The sequence below is a fragment of the Centroberyx affinis genome, unplaced genomic scaffold (genome assembly GCF_046629955.1).
Source record: "Centroberyx affinis isolate AG114_WGS23_722 - 3 ecotype Tasmania unplaced genomic scaffold, CSIRO-AGI_Caff_v1 ptg000774l_1, whole genome shotgun sequence".
In the NCBI taxonomy this organism is placed as follows: Eukaryota; Metazoa; Chordata; class Actinopteri; order Beryciformes; family Berycidae; genus Centroberyx; species Centroberyx affinis.
The window spans coordinates 52,960-69,424 of record NW_027279382.1 but is presented as its reverse complement, the minus strand read 5'-3'; positions in this window follow the sequence as shown (position 1 = coordinate 69,424).

The window sequence follows — 16,465 nt, the reverse complement described above, 5'->3', positions numbered from 1 at the left end:
AATAAAAGAAATCTCTGTAAATTGGCTCCGATGAGATCCTACCACGACTTGTTGGCAGTTGCCATACTGGTATGTCTTGTATGACTTGTATTCCAAGGAGGGATAAAGCTGTTCTGAAGGCTAATGATGGTCCTGCTCCTTATTTGGTACTTGATATTCATTGTTAGCTGTTTTTGTTATTTTGTCCCTGTATGAATCAACCAATCAGCAACATCAACCAATCAACAAACAATCACTGCTTACAATATCATATCAATCAGATCACCAACCAAAGCCAGAAGCTCTTATTTGGACCATTTAAATAATCCAGCAGCACAAAGTAATTTAAAATGCTTTATCACCCTAAAATGAGAATGTAAATTGCCAAATTATCTCTCCACTGCCACACATGCTAATCAGAGACAGATCAGGCTCACTGACCAGGCTCGGTGATCACAGTGTAGCCATTGAGAAAGGCAGCTACAGAAAAAAACATGGCTACCAAAGGATGAAAGAACTTTAAAACATATTGCTTGGAAAAGGAGACACTGCTGTCCTAGCTGCTCGGTATGGGTCAGCATGCCATAGTCTAAAGCACAGGAACAGGAACAGTGTCTCTGAGTTCCTGATCACATATCTCTTCCACCCCACTGTCCCACCAGTGGGTCCATTGTTCAAACCCACAGAACTTTATTTTAAATTCTAGTGGAGATACCAAGGTTTCCAAAGATACCAAATATGTTGTGCTGAATTACAGGTGTTAAAGTTACTATTGCGTTTGAATATTTCACACAGTATAAGCAGCTATAGCTTCAATAAAGTGTTGGAACGAGCAGATACAGAATATGTATGTGACATTGTCTAACTTTGAAGCTATTTAAGAGAAAATTTAAGGGGAAACTCATGGTTGAAAGGGTTTAATCATTATTGTAATCAATCTAGTTTTGTTATACTAAAATTAGTAACTTAATCACTTCTCTGTATTGTTTTGAAATTATCATTATATATGGTAATGCATTATAAACCACTTTGGCAATATTTATTTATCATTTTTTGACAGGGATGCCAATAAACCATCGTTAAAATGAACTGCGTTGAAAGTAGTGCCTCCTCTGCACACCTCTGGCATTTAGGTCGTTTGGGTGTATCATTGTGTCAATAAATATTGAAGTTTTTTTTTGTGGCCGTGCAATTGCCTATTGTGTAGAGGCTATATTGAGAAGAAATAATGACTGTGATATTGACACAGAAGTCTCTGATATACTCTCTGGAGAAGAGCTGAGACGCTGTTTACACACTGATAAGTTCCTAATGACAACAGAGCCGAATAATAATAACTGATAGATAGGGAAAGGTGTCTATCTAACACTTTTCAACACAGGGGAGCCATCGCTTATGAAAACCAGAACAACCTAACTAGACAACAACATAATACTTTTTTTTTTTTTTTTTTAAACCACTTGGCCCCTAGTAATAAAAGTGTGGATAAGGAATAAGGGACGCTGTAGATTGAAGTCTGGGGAATTAACGGTTGTTTGGTTGGAAGGGTGAGATATGAAGGATTTGAAAGGATTTGTGGAATTGACAATAAAAGATTCGGTGGTCATGTAGAATTACGACAGTGTTGGTGGACAGGGTCAGCATAGAGATAAAGTGTTTGCTGTGCCGGTACAGGACAGGACAGTACAGTAGTGAAGTTTTATTTTGCGGCCGTGACACCTGGGGGAGCCCCGGTGGAACAGAGCTGTATTCAGGCCCACTGGCAGATCTCCCAAAGCTTCTGCATAGTTGATATAGGGCCAGGCTATCTGCTGTGACAACTCCTTATTAAAATCTAGTGCGTTTGTCCTTTTCTCCCTCCCCTCTTCTCTACCTCTCTTCCCCTTTCTCTCTGTTCCCTCCCCCACCCCGTCTGGGGGTGGTGGGGTTGTGCTTCCATGGAACAGGACATAAATCCACAGAGTTGCTCCAGGCAAGGTCTTCGTCTGAAGCTCATTCCTCATCATTTTACCTAAAGTCAGCAGTCTGCCTATATAATTACACCGGGCTTTAGTGAATACATCTCAAGGAACGGTATGCCCGCTATCCATTGTGAGTTATTTTGCACAATAAGTGGTTTGGAGGAGGAGAATCATTAACTTGTGGTCTGTGACAGTGGAACAGTGGTTGCAGAGAATAAGAAAGAGAAGAAAGATAAAACTATTCCCACTGCATAAAACATGAAATGGTGTCATTATGTAAAATTGTCATAAATTATGAAAGCAGCATGCATATTCTATGTAAAATATGCTTTGAATACTGCATGGCTACAGAACTCCATACATTTGTTCACCTGTCTACAGTACAATGCAGTGAGCCTTTGTTATTATCGTTAAAAGTAAAAGCGGCGACAGCACTAGCCATGCAAGACTTTTGTCTTATGTCCTGATAGGAAATAGAGTAGTCTACAAAGAACAGCAAGATACATGCATGAGAGGTTTCCCCTCTGGAGTTGATGACTTTGCACTCGGCCTTTGTCCTTGTTTCATTAGTAATTACCCAGCTATTGAAATATTAATTTAGTATTTTTAACTAGCAGCCATTAGCCCCTTCAGTTATAATGTTCTGTCAGGAAGGTCAAATCCATTGAACAAATACTAATAGTGCTCAAGACTCAATGGTAATGTCTGTTTGACTGAATCAGCCTCCGCTGTAAAGCACTGCTGTGCGTGTGAGTGTGTGTGTGTGTGCGCGTGTGTGTGTGTGTGTTGAGGTATATGTGGCTTTGCAGTGATTAATGTGCTATGTCCCCACTCTGTGAGAGGGAGATAATACAGAAGGCTGTGGCCTTTGTGTTCTCAGTTTGTGTTAATGCCTGCACCTATCAGGAGATTTTAAAAGGCTTAAAGAATCACACTTGCCAGGTTCTGTCCATGGATAGCTATGGTGAGCCAGACCAACACAATGGAAAAAGACCTGATGTGCAAATAAATACAATACACATATTATTTACCCACCCGCCAATGTACTGTTTATTTGTTATATATTTGGCTGACTTTTATAACTGTTTTGTTATTTTGTGTGTATAATATTTGGCAGTGCTTCTCCTTGTGACAGTGCCTCCTTACTCTGTATGAATAGCCTTTTCTTTCTTTTCTTCTTCTGTATTTTGTAAAGGCGAATGAAGTGTCATTGTGAAGCAATACTGAAACTAGTCAAATTATCTGTGTATGTTTCCCAATGTAACACATCCAAAGTATACTCAACAGTAAGTTTAACATTCACAAACTATCAAGTTGAATTCATTCATTTGACAAGGACAATTTGTTTGTTTGCACCTCACTTACTTCATGAAAAGACATTCATACAGCAATAACTAAAATATAAATATACTAAAATAAGTAAATATCCAAATAGAATGGGACAATGTGAAATAGAGAGGCAATAGGTGTGACAGAAAGAGAATAGCCGAAGAAGAAGAAGAAGAAGAAGAAGAGTAGGTAATGTTCACATAAAAGACAAAGAAGAAATGATTCCCAGACAAAGACGAAGAAGAAGACAAAGAAGAAGAAGAAGAAGAAGAAGAAGAAGAAGAAGAGTAGGGGGGCTGGAGAATGACAAGGAAGAAAAGGACAAAGAAAAGAGAAAAGAGAAAAATAAAGAGAAAAAAAAAAATAAAGATGGTGATGCCCTTTCACATAAAAGACGAAGAATAAATGATTCCCAGAAGAAGAAGAAGAAGAAGGAGAAAAAGAAGAGGAAGAAGAAGAAGCACGGAACAAGCAAGGAACTCTGAGAAACAGGACTCTTATTTGTAATGCAATGAGGGGCGAGTGATGTGACCATCCATAACACAAAAGGTATTCCAGGCAGATATGGCGACAGGACTACAAGCCGTTGTCTCGGGATATTATTCTTATTTTGCTCTCAGTGACACGAATTGAGCATTATGAAAATTAAGGTAGTCCTCTTGCCTCTTACACTGCATTTTTCACCGTTGACAGTATCCATGCCTTGTTTTAGGCCTTGTAAATACAGCACCCACAACTTAGTCATGGTCACAAAATCTAAAGGGTGAAATGCACTATTAATCTTACTGAATGCAGGATTAATGAGATAGCATCGAAATTATTCAGCCTAGTGATATTCAAGTGACCTACAAAAACCGTTTGCCTGATGGTCGATGAGATTATTGGTTGGAATTCCACCGGGTAAGAGCATCGAATTCCACCAAAGCCTTTAGCTAAGTAGAGGAATCCCAGGCGTCCAGTCTGGTTTGTGTGACACCACAGATTATAACAGGAGGTCAAACTGTTGGGAGACTGGAGATAATGATCATTGATAGAGACTGAACTGTCCTAAGGCATGTGAAAAAAAGCCCTTTCAGCCTATCCATTGAAGTCCTTCTCGTACCGTTTCATTGTGATGAAATTGTTCAGAGGTTAAGGTAAGGAGGCAGAGTTAAACATTTGAGCAGTGTCCTGTATTCAGCTGGACTTGGTGAGAAACACAACCCTAACCCTCACATTTAAAGCTGAATTGGGCAGGCAGAATTAGGATTTTTTTTATGTATAAATACACACATTTTATCAGCCTAAATCACAAAGTGGGGCTGCAACAGAGAACAGCATGCCCTCCCCCTCTAATTGAGACATTTGACCAATTTGCCCAAAATGAAAATCTGCTGCTGGGTATCTCTGCACACAGGACATGACAAATTGAAACTTAAAAGCAAAAAATATAAAACTTTGTCCTAAACGGCAGTGAGTGAGTGTTCCATAAAGATAAAATATTCACAAATTTTGTCAAAAAAACAGATCTTTTGCCTCTCTCATTGCTTAGGTATCCTTTGGTATAAAGCGATCACAGCAGCTGGATTGGTAAATATCAGCATGCTCTGTGCAATTTACTGACAATGGTTTCTAGGTATTGAACACCACAAAAATTAAAAACAGTTAATTCTTACTGCCGTTCTGGGTCACCAACATGCAAAAATTGCATAGTTCAGCTTTAGTGGATTACCTGTCAGTGAATCTAGCAAGACGCCGACAGCCAAATTGTAAACAGCAATAGCTATGGAGTGCAAAAACGTCAGTTATGTCAACACATCCACAGAATCTGCACCTTTTACACACCTTTCCTTTACATATATAACAAGACCAACATGTTAGCAAAATGTCTGCAACAGCTGGTTTGTGAGGCTACTAATCAGCAGCCTGAGTATAGAGATAGACAGAAGGCGTTTTTTTTCTCCTCTGATTTCCATAGCTACACTTTGGTTCATTTATTATATTGCCAGGGTACAATTTTGTCACACTTAAGAATTCACCGTCTGTAATCACTTCCATTTGTTTGAAAAATGACGCACAACACTTAGGTCGGGGTAAAGGAAGATGCCATCTGACGAGGATGGATTGATCCATTCTGGATCTTTGAAAAATATGCATAATTTCCTCGTGGCTTCAAAGGGCCGATTCCCCAGGTACGGAAGTGAAATATCATATGATAGTGAGTGACAAAAAATAAGTGAGAGAGAGAGATATATAGATAGATACAGTGAGGGGGGCAGAGAGAGAGAGAGCAAGAAAAAGAAGGTGAAAAACCCAAGGAAGGCCTCTGTTGCGGAAGATGCTAATAGAATCTTGTAAAGTGAATGAGTGGAAGGACAGTAAGCAAATGAGAATTCTCCGTTGATCCTGACACACAAAGGCCACATGGGACAAAAGAGAAAGAGAGAAATATAACTTGCAACAAAAAAAGGAGGAAATTAAAAAAAAAAAGTCACTCTCGTAGGGCTGTGAAAGGCGAGGTTTATAAGCCCTTGTCACGTATTCCCAATAGGCATAACCCCATTTTCATACACAACTAATTTAATCAAGGTGACTTCTCCTTCCCGGCTCTCCGAGGATAAAGGCAGGAGTTTGCAGTTCCCTTGTGCCCACAAGCCAACATATGCTAAGATTTCTGTCTGTGGTTCACCCTGCACATAAGCTCAGTGTGGCACAGTCTAATCTGTGCTGTGGATAGCCTCTCCTCGCCCATATTCTCCTGAGAAATCTTATTGTTTTAATGACTGCCCTAAAACTTTGCTCTGCCATGACCAATATTTCCCATCTTTTGAAGGTCAAAAAATGGCTCTCAACGGCTCTATTGCAGAAGCTTGACATATATTGCAATCTTTCTTAACAACATTTACAGTACATTTGGTAATGCCTGTGAGTGAAGTGTATCCCTAGCCATTATATCATATAATATCATGTTATAATTAGAATACACTCATAATGTGTTTATTTATAATGCATTTACAATGCCATGTATTGCCTTATGGTATGTTCAGATGACGGGCTACAAAAGCTACAAAACGGTCTGGTGTACCAAGCTGCTTTGTATCCAACGGAGCAGAAAAGTGTTGGTTGACGGTTCATGATGTCATCATGTTGGTATACTAATACTGTCATAGCTTTGCATTTGTCTCATTTTTATTTTATTTGGCAAGTAGTCATTCTTTTTAATTTAATTAATTTAAGTAAATCACAACAAAGTACCCTACCTTCCATCTACTCTGATTCATTTGCACATCATTGCATCATCAGAGTGTGGAAAAAAGTTGAAGCAGCTGAACTTCAGTTTGTAGCCGCTACATTTTACACACTGCAGTTTGTAGCGTTGTGTGTCGCCGGCTCCCACTGAAAATGAATGACTTCAAACGGCAAATTTGGTCATGTTCAACCCTACCAAAGCACAACTATGACCAGAACCAAAGAAGAGAAACAATGGCGAAATATAGATAGACAGATGTTCTCCCTGTGTTTGCGTGGGTTTCCTCCAGTTTCCTCCCACAGTCCAAAGACATTTACCCCTAGGTGTGAATGGGAGTATTAGTGTGTTTGTCTGTGTGTGTGTGTGTGTGTGTGTGTGTGTGTGTATGTCTGTGTGTGTGTTAGACCTGTGATGGACTGGCGAACTGGCCAGGGTGTTTTTCCCTTGCCTTCCACTCAATGCATACTGGGATAGGCTCCAGCCCCCCGCAACCCTGTGATGGACTGAATGGAAAATTAATGAAGATAGATACATATGAATGAAGACAGATACATACATAAATACATACATGTTTTGTGTCATCTGTGGGGGCTGCTGTTTTGTAGTGTCTGATGTGCAGGGTACAGTGTGTTCAGACCTTGTCATGGATGGTTTTCACTGTGTGTCCGTGGTTTGGTGTGGGTGGACTGAATCGTGGGGGAGCACAAGCTTCAGTTTTGGTGCGGACAGTGGATGTGGCAGATGTGGTGATGTCGGCTGGTGGTGGATTGATGGGGGGGGGTGCATGCAGATTGGCTGGGGTGTCGTGTTTGTAGTCCAACTTCCAACTTTATTTTATTTAATTGCGGGCACTTTTACATCACTGTACTGTCTCTTTGTGTTTTATTGTATGTAAAGCACTTTGCAAACATTGTTTTTAGAAAAGTGTTATACAAATAAAGTTCTTAGTAGTAGTAGTAGCAGTATTATACATACATATGAATAAGGAAATTGAAGCACTGCGGAATTTCATTCCTGAAATTTGTTATGCATGTTCAAAATAGAGGTCCTGATGTATTATAAGTTTGCATACCCATCCTGAGTTCTGAGATATTATATAAGCCATGCCCACACATCTCAATCAAACCCAAACTTCATGAGTATTGGACAAATTGTCACAGAGTTATGGCCAATTTTGTGACAGGTCAAGCAGACCATCAAGCACCGCCTCAGGCCAAATGGAGCAACGTCAAAGTTCATTCTCGTCCCATGTCCCCACTGGGCATTAGGTTTTTGTTTCATAGCTCAATCTTGAATGATTGCAAAGATATTACAATGGACAGAAACGCAAAAACCCACGCAAACCGTTTTGAACAACATACATTTCAGCAAGTACAGAATGTAAAAAATAAAAAAACAAAAAACAAGGTTGCAGACAGCCCTCAGGCATATACACAATTTATTTTCAATGAACATTTGTAATGCCATATTTCATTCTTTGCAGACTTTGTTTGGAAATGACCCTATGTCATCTATATAAACTATCAAAGGTGTGCCTAAATTATCGACCCATCCATCAATCAAGTTTTCATGTTTAACAGTGTTACAGTGTTTCCCTGTTCAGATCTTCAAAGACCTATTTTAAGACGCAAACTAGCTGTGACAGAGTCAACCGTGTGACACAGAAGAAAGAGCGAAAATTAAATCAAAGTGTGCTGTGTCAGTGGATGCCGTTCTGGGGTTTGCGGTCTTGTACAATTGGCTTGGTAAACAGCTGCTCCTCAGACATCAAAGAGCTGGCAGCACAAGGGTAAAGCATGTTTGAGTGAAGAAGTGCAAGGATCCGTTTCTTTATCCTGAACTTACCCTGCCATGGGTGGGAGGAAGGATGCAAAGCAATAGGAAATTTATGAGGCAGCAACCAATGCCCTTTTACATGATAAGTATAAGAGTGCACATATTGATTTATTCCCTCCTGCCAGAGTGGAAATCAAAATGGATTTCTGAATTGGCTTGCCACTTAAATCTAGACATGTAGGACTGTGATTTATGAAGCTGACGTCAGGCCACGGAGGCCGCTGTTTGTCATGTCCTTTGCGGGTCCAACCTGATAACCGATTATGAGCAAATAATTGATTTCCATTTGGCTGTGTGGATAGACAATTGTTTGCTTTTCCAATGGCATACAATTAAAGGCCACATCAAACAGTTATTGTAAAATCACTTTCGGTGTTCACAGGACAGTACAGTATCATAATCTACTGCTCTGTTGCAAAACAGTGAAAAGGTTAACCACATAATACATTCACACCTATTTACATTTCCAAAGACCCACATGGGTGAGTGTTCAGATGTTTTATTTGCACAGAAAGGTTACTTTTTATCTGAGAGGAATGAAGATGGCACAGCGGAGCAGCTGTCTCCAAGGCACATTGCTTCCCAAGCCTCATGAAAAATAATGATTCATTACTTGCCACCAAAACAGAAAGAGAACTAGCTTCTCTAAAAAAAAAAAAAAAAACTTCAAAGATTAAAGACTTTGAACTAAAACTGTGCCTTTCTTTTAAACTTCTTTGACAGGATAACTGAACTGAAAGCAAGTAAATTACATGTTATATCAAAATCAATCTCAACAGCGACTGTTTTAATAGGCACACAATTTAAAGTGGGTAAGATTTTTGGTGTACTGTAATGTTGCGCCTTCAACAGCTACCTTTAGTAAACTAGAGTGAGGTGAGCTTAGTATAGTTTCAACCCAGCCTAGAAGCACTTTATTTCAAGCCCCAGGAGGTTGTTTTCCTAGACATACAGGATGAAATACTGATGAAATAGCCTACATCTCAGTGGGGATTGTGGGAATACTGTGGTGGCAAGACAGAAAAATCTGCCCACGTCATTCAAATCACGTTGTGTTATCACTCAATTCTCTGCAAAACTTGTTAGTTCCAGATTCAAGATTGTCCACAGATGTGTGCATACTGTATATATCTTTACTATTTACTATTTAAACTAATTACTGTTAAACTTAGGTTTTAGAAGTAAAATTTAAAAAATCAGCCGTGACATGAGCTATTGAATCTTAGAATTGAAAGATTTTGAATGATACTGAAATATCACCTCACATTGGCATTGAAAAACCCAAAGAGAGAATGAATGTTAGAAGTAAAATTTTGAAACGCTTGAGTTCTCTTCGCATTGGCTTGATTTTTATTTTTTTATTTTATTTTTTTTTATGGTGTAATAAGAGGACACTTTCCAAGAACATGTGCCCTGCTTCACCTCATTCCTTTGCCTCAAATCAATGTGTAGGAGAAACATAATCCAACCAAAACCTTATTTTTTTTATATATATATTTTTATATATTAAACCATATTTCTCCTCAATTGTTTTTGGCACAGATGAAATCAGAAAAGCAGACATTATCCCATGTTTAACTGCTAGCTCCTCCGCTTAAACAACACAAAGCACATAGTGACAGGGTCTGTATTTAATGAATATGCTGTTGGAAGAGATTGTTAAACACTGAAATATATTTCAAATTTCGTTGTATATTCTAAGCCCCAAGTACATGCTTTTCTCTCCACAGGAAAACAAAATAAATAAATAAATAAAAAAATAAAAACTACTGTGCGTGAAACACAGGGACACAAGTTCTTAGTCTTTGGATCTTTTCACTTTCCCCAGGGGAGGGTGGAGACAAGGAGTGTGAGATTTCGAATTGCAGGCCCCTGTCGCCCTGATGCAGTTTCACCTCAAGGGACCTTATTAGTCATTGGGTCACTACACACTGCACCCCTAACAGAACGGACTTCTGTGCCCATGCCAGAACTTGTCTTGATTAATTAAGTATCAGTAGAGGCCATATCCAGCCGCCACAGGCAAGGAAATAGAGGAAGAGAGAGAGAGAGAGAGAGAGAGAGAGAGAGAGAGAGAAGAGAGAGAGAGAGAGAGAGAGAGAGAGAGAGAGAGAGAGCAAGAGAGAGAGACACAGAGAAACATTTCATACTCTTATCCAGAGCTACTTGCAGTAAGTCAAACAGTAGAATAAGTCAACATTTACAAATCACTATGGAAAGATAGTATGTAAGTAAGTATGCAAGTATGTGTGTGTGTGTGTGTGTGTGTGTGCGTGTGCGTGTGCGTGTGCGTGTGCGTGTGTGTGTGTATTAAACTCAACACGATATCTGTGGACTGAACCAGGGAAGCATGCCCAAAAAGGCCACTACTGTACAGACAGTTACACTTAACCTCATAAAGGAAAGATTTATTTAAAGACGGTGGACTCAACCCTGTAAGGACAACAGTATATCATAAATAAAATCCACCAATCATACTTTCAGGTTTACGCAAAGGCAGAACTATGTTATTTACGACAACTGATGCAAGTTGGGGGCAACATCAACTGTCCCTGCCAGCAACCATTTTATACATTTGAAATAATTTAATAACATGATATTCTCATATATATAACAGTCAGCTCCCTACTGTACTGTAATGTACTGGACTGCATGCAAGACATGACTGTTGACAGGTGATACAATGACAAATGTATGTATGGGACTGCTGTAAACCAGATTTGTCTTGAATGTCGTAATTTCACTCTTTGTGAAGCAGTAGATGGCGCTGTGTACAAGCATCGGTAAGTGGAAAAAAGACGTTTTTCTGTGGCAACAGTGTCCTTTGAAACAATTTTTAACACTCTATGCTGTTAACAATTCAGCGTTTTTTGTAAATATGAAATGCAAATGATTGTATGTATGTCAGAACATTAGATATAGATGACTTCCCATTCAAAGAGATAGGAGTCCTGTCTTGTTAGTCACAAACTTACTGTCCGAGGGGCGTTACCAAGAAGTCGGTTCGAACGAAACCAACTTTCCTTAAAGGGACTTTGATCCACCTGCATCCCAGGTGTAAATCAGTCCCTGATTAGATGTTAGAATGGCAGTCAGGGACAATGGAATATCTTCTGAAGAAAACAACTTCATTTGCAGGACAGCCAGCTCAGCCTGCAGCAGCAGCAACAACAGACCCTCCATGAAACGGCACAAGCGCAGATCGAGGACCAGGCTCTTGTAAGGAGTTGGCTCCTGCCATCCTTTGCTTTTCCTCCAGACTATCTATCTCTGCCAACCTTCCACCCACTAAGCTTCAGCTGAGAAAAGATCATGCCAGAAGAAGATTCCAAGGTGTTCATGGACAACTTCGAGGGCTCGGCTGTAGTGTGTGGGTGGCCAAAGTGTGACGGGCACTTGGCCTCCTCCCTCTACTGACCAGGGAGATACAGCTCACCACCCAGTTTATCGGCCACCTGCTGAGGAATAGGCTTGGGTGGTATTCCAGTAATAAGATATACTGTGGTATTTTGAAATCTCGATGGTATAATTTTAAATACCGTATAATAAGTTAATTTTGTTATGAAACCGGCAAAGTAAAGTGCTGTGTTGAGGCGATATAATATAGTGCACGGCTCGCACCACTAGAGGCCAGTAAAGTGTAGCACAGTCGTAGCCAACCAACAGGTGAACCAACCAACTTGGATGAAACTATGTGTACCGTTTGCCTTAAGAAAGTTTCAGCTAAAGCAGGTAACACTTCCACTTGCAATTACATCAGTTGTACTTTTTACCATAACCTTAACCTATTCTTAAGCAAAGTTACTTTACTTGCCTTAACTTACGTGTTAGCTAACCTTTTGCTTGTTCGTTTTTGTTCATTTGAATGTTTTCGGACTCCGTAGGTCTGGTGGAATTGTCCATCTAGGGGCTTTCTCTTCTTTAACATCAGTACAGTGCATGAGCGGTGATTGCCCCAGTGTAATTCCTGACATATCAAAGCATGGAAGCTGATGATGTTTTTGCAAAGCGCCGCTTGTCTCACATTTCAAAACATGATGGCTACTGCAAATCAAAACAAACATTCAGCTCTGTGGAAATTTGTTTCTGTGGAGATAGTTATCTGTGTCATTAATCACTGCACAAACAAGAAAATATGTATTTACCATTTATATGTAACGTGGCCCTCATCCACTGCGATACCACACAGTCTGTTCCTGTACATCTCAGAATGTAGCATCTGCCTCCACTTTTCATTCAACAGCCATGCTTCAAGGCTCCCAAACACCAGTGAACAATGTCCATTCAAAATATTATCCTCTCGACTGACCCCGAGCTGCAGTGCAGTTATTTCAAGCTTGCTCGCCTCTTTTACTTGGTCAGAGAAATCATCATATTGTTACCCATCTCTTCATGTACTAGAGGGGCTAGTTGATAAATTAGGCTTTTATCAATGCCCGTTGGCAAGACATCAATTGCATCTTGTCCTCAAACAAATGCATATATTGCTCAGGTTTTAGTGCAGGTACAGTTGTATTCAATTTCTTGATCAGTGTTTACATTTTCATCCACCATTGCTTCCTCTGGATTTCAGACTTAGCGCTGACTGATCACACCATCATCCAAGACCCTGCCCACAAATTGAACAATCCAATCAAAATGCCAGAACATCCCAGTGATCGGACCACCTCCTTTGACGGGGAGGCAACCAGACCTGAAGTGCCAAAAAACTTGAAAACATACGAACGATTCAGAGGAAAAATGAATATAAACACAGGCGCTTTGGAGGGCTGGAGCCAGGCCTTTTCACATGATGAACATGAAGACAAAATGGTGTGTCCAATTTGTGCTATTGTCATACAATCCAATTCATGCTATTGTCACAAAATGTTATGAGACGGAGTCCTTAAGCAAAGGTGGTGTGTAATTTGTGTTTAATTTATGTTTGGGGCTGAATGGGCAAGAACCAGAGGCAAATCTCTAGTGTCCTTCTACCCATAGACTCTGAACATTGTCACACTGTGTAAAGGATTTTTCACTCACACCTAGATTGCAGCTTGCTAGCAAACTGTCCCATTCTTTTGCCAGATTACTGTCAAGTTATCTTTTGATTCAGTCAAAAATATACAGATAGGCCTGTCAGGCTACCGTGCAAACACACACCCTATTTAAGCCTTGCTCAGAGTTGGCAGTGCAATTGAAAACACTGATTTTGATCATGAAGTTTTCAAGTTACTTGCATAGTATCATTTTTTCATCAAGATGCACCAGCTGCATCCACTGTCATTCTGTTGCTTTCCAAATACATGTAGCAGAGCTTAACCACCGCAGCAATTTATGTCAATTTGTGAACTTAATTATAGTTTTCTGAAAATCCCGGTGTCCCATGTGCCATGGCGGGTGCCTTGATGTGGTTTTCAAAAAACCTGATGTTTGAATTGCTTATTTTTAAATTTGACTGTAATAGCCCAGTATGTTGCATGTTTATTAATCATCCCCCTAAACCACAGCCATCTAACATAATTTTCTGATTTATTATCTTCCATAGTTCTCAAGCATGATAGAATTATTACTGTTGGCGATTTCAATATCCATGTTGATGACCCCCCTAACACTTGTGCCACAGACTTCTTAAATTCTGCCTATTCATTCAATCCGTTGATACCGTCTTCCAGTCACTGCCATTACCTCTCAAGCATGCAATACACTCTTGCATGTTTAATGACCGATCTGCCCCAAAATCTTCAGCTATTTTCACCGACATGAACAACAGTTTACTTCAGTTCTGCAATAGGGTTATTTTTATCAGCATTAGATGCTATCGCTCCTAACCTCAATGTCCACTACCTGTATATGAAATAATTACTCACTATGCTTAATAAAAAAAATAAATAAGGATACAAGAGCCTGATTTAATTACTACCAACAAGCATAATCCCAGGTTTTTATTTAATACTATCAACAATTTGTAAATTCTCCGCCTTCTGCTGTGTCTGCCACCTCCTCTGTTCATTGTCAAAATGTTTTATCATCTTTGTTGAAAAGATCAACGGTATCAGATCTAAGATCATGCCTTTGCCTTCTAGTTCTGATTTATCAGGCAATTGTTCTAATCTGTTGACCCAGTTCACCCTATTTCCCTGCAACATATCATAGATATGGTATCACATATCTCTCTTCCAGTCTTTTGGATGCAATTCCATCAAAATTTCTCAAAGAGGTCCTGCCTGTCATTGGCCCTAGTCTACTCTCTATTGTAAACCAGTCCCTCATCTCCAGTTTTGTCCCTGATTATTTTAAGATAACAGCCCCTCTTAGTAAAACCTAGCCTCGATCCTTCTCTTTTAACCAATGAATTACAATTACATCTCCAAAAAGGTAGTCACTGAGCAACTCCTACAGGTGGTTGAAGGATGTAACATCATTGATAAATTTTAATTTGGCTTTCGTCAAAAACAGTACTGAAACTGCTCTACTAAAAGTTAGCAATGACATTCGTATGTGTGCTGATAATGGTGAATATTCCATTTTCACCTTTATGCATTATTATTCCATTTAATATTTTGGTGTTGCTCGACTTGAGCGCAGCCTTTGACACCACTGATCATGGCGTCCTAATTGATAGGCGTAGTAAGCGGGTTGCTCCTCCTACCTGTCAAATAGAAAGTTTGCTGTATCTGGCAATTTTGTGTCTTCATCTGCTCCTCTGGTATGTGGGGTCCCTCAGGAGTCAATCCTCAGACCTATTCTGTTTTCATCATATACTTCCCTTCGGTCATATTTACAGTCGCTTCGGTTGTATCTCTTATCATTGTTATGTGAATGATACAGTTGTATTTATCTGTAAAGCTGAATGATTTAGTTTGTCTGGACACTCTCCGCGGTTGTTTGGCTTCTATGAAAGACTGGATGTCCTTTCATTTTCTCCAGCTAAAATCAAAATTACAAAACAGAGGTTCTTGTTATTGGTCCTGATCACATTGCAAGTGAGACTCATCAGTTTATTGGTCATCTGGCCCCTAATGTCAAGATCTCCTTTAGTAATCTTGTTTTATCATGCGGCTCATTCGTTCATTCATTCATTCATTCATTCATTCATTCATTCATTCATTCAGTCAGTCACTCAGTCACTCAGTCAGTCAGTGAGAATCTTCGTGAGAAGGCCTCTACAGGGCGTCTTTGACTAAGAGATGGCCTCTCGCCTATGGGGTATTGCTCTCATCATCAGCATCGAGCTTCCGGGGCTTTACCCGGGAATGTTTTTTGACTAGCCCCGAGTCTCTTGGCAGATGAAACACATCTAGGCAATATCCAGGGGGTCATAGGGCCGGAACGCACTGATACGCCATTCAGCTTGTGGAATTCAACACACGCCCATGCCGTGGGCCTGTACAGGATCTGTACTTGTTTTTTTTACCAACACTTGAAGTTCGAACAACATGTAAATAAGCTGGTTCAGTCCTGTTTCCTCCATTTGAAAAACATTGTAAAAATTAGAACAGTACTGTCAGCCATGGATTTGGAGCACATCATTCATGCTTTTATTTTTCAAGACTGGACTACTGTAATGCCCTGTTCGCTTGCCTCAGCTACAACTAGTACAAACTACAGTGGCCAGGCTCTTAACTAAGTCTGGTCATAGGTCCCATATAACGCCTGTTCTTGCCTCCTTGCGCTAGCTGCCAGTGATCTATAGTATTGATTTTAACATTCTCATGATTTCTTATAAGGTTTGCATTTCTTGGCTTTGGCAGTGCCTAAAAACTCACTTTTATAGGTTGGGCTTTTTTACATTAGTTGGGGCTTGTCTTTGTATGTGTATTCAGTTTGTATATATGTATGCATTTATGCTTGTATGTATCTATTGCTTGTATTGTATGTATATTCATATGCATATTTGTATGCATTCTTACTGTTTCTTCTTCTGTTTCTGGGAAGCACCTTGTAATGGTGTGTTTTAAAAAACATAATATAAAAATTGTTTTACCATTTATTTTCTTTTACAGTCGGTAGAAGGATTAAAACAACCATCATACCTGACATGGCAAGAATTTTTGTGAATCTTCTTTTCTTTGCAACTAATCCCTTTTTGTATAGTCCAGCCCACAAGTCATCAATATGTGGGCTAAATATTATGCCAAAATCCAATTTG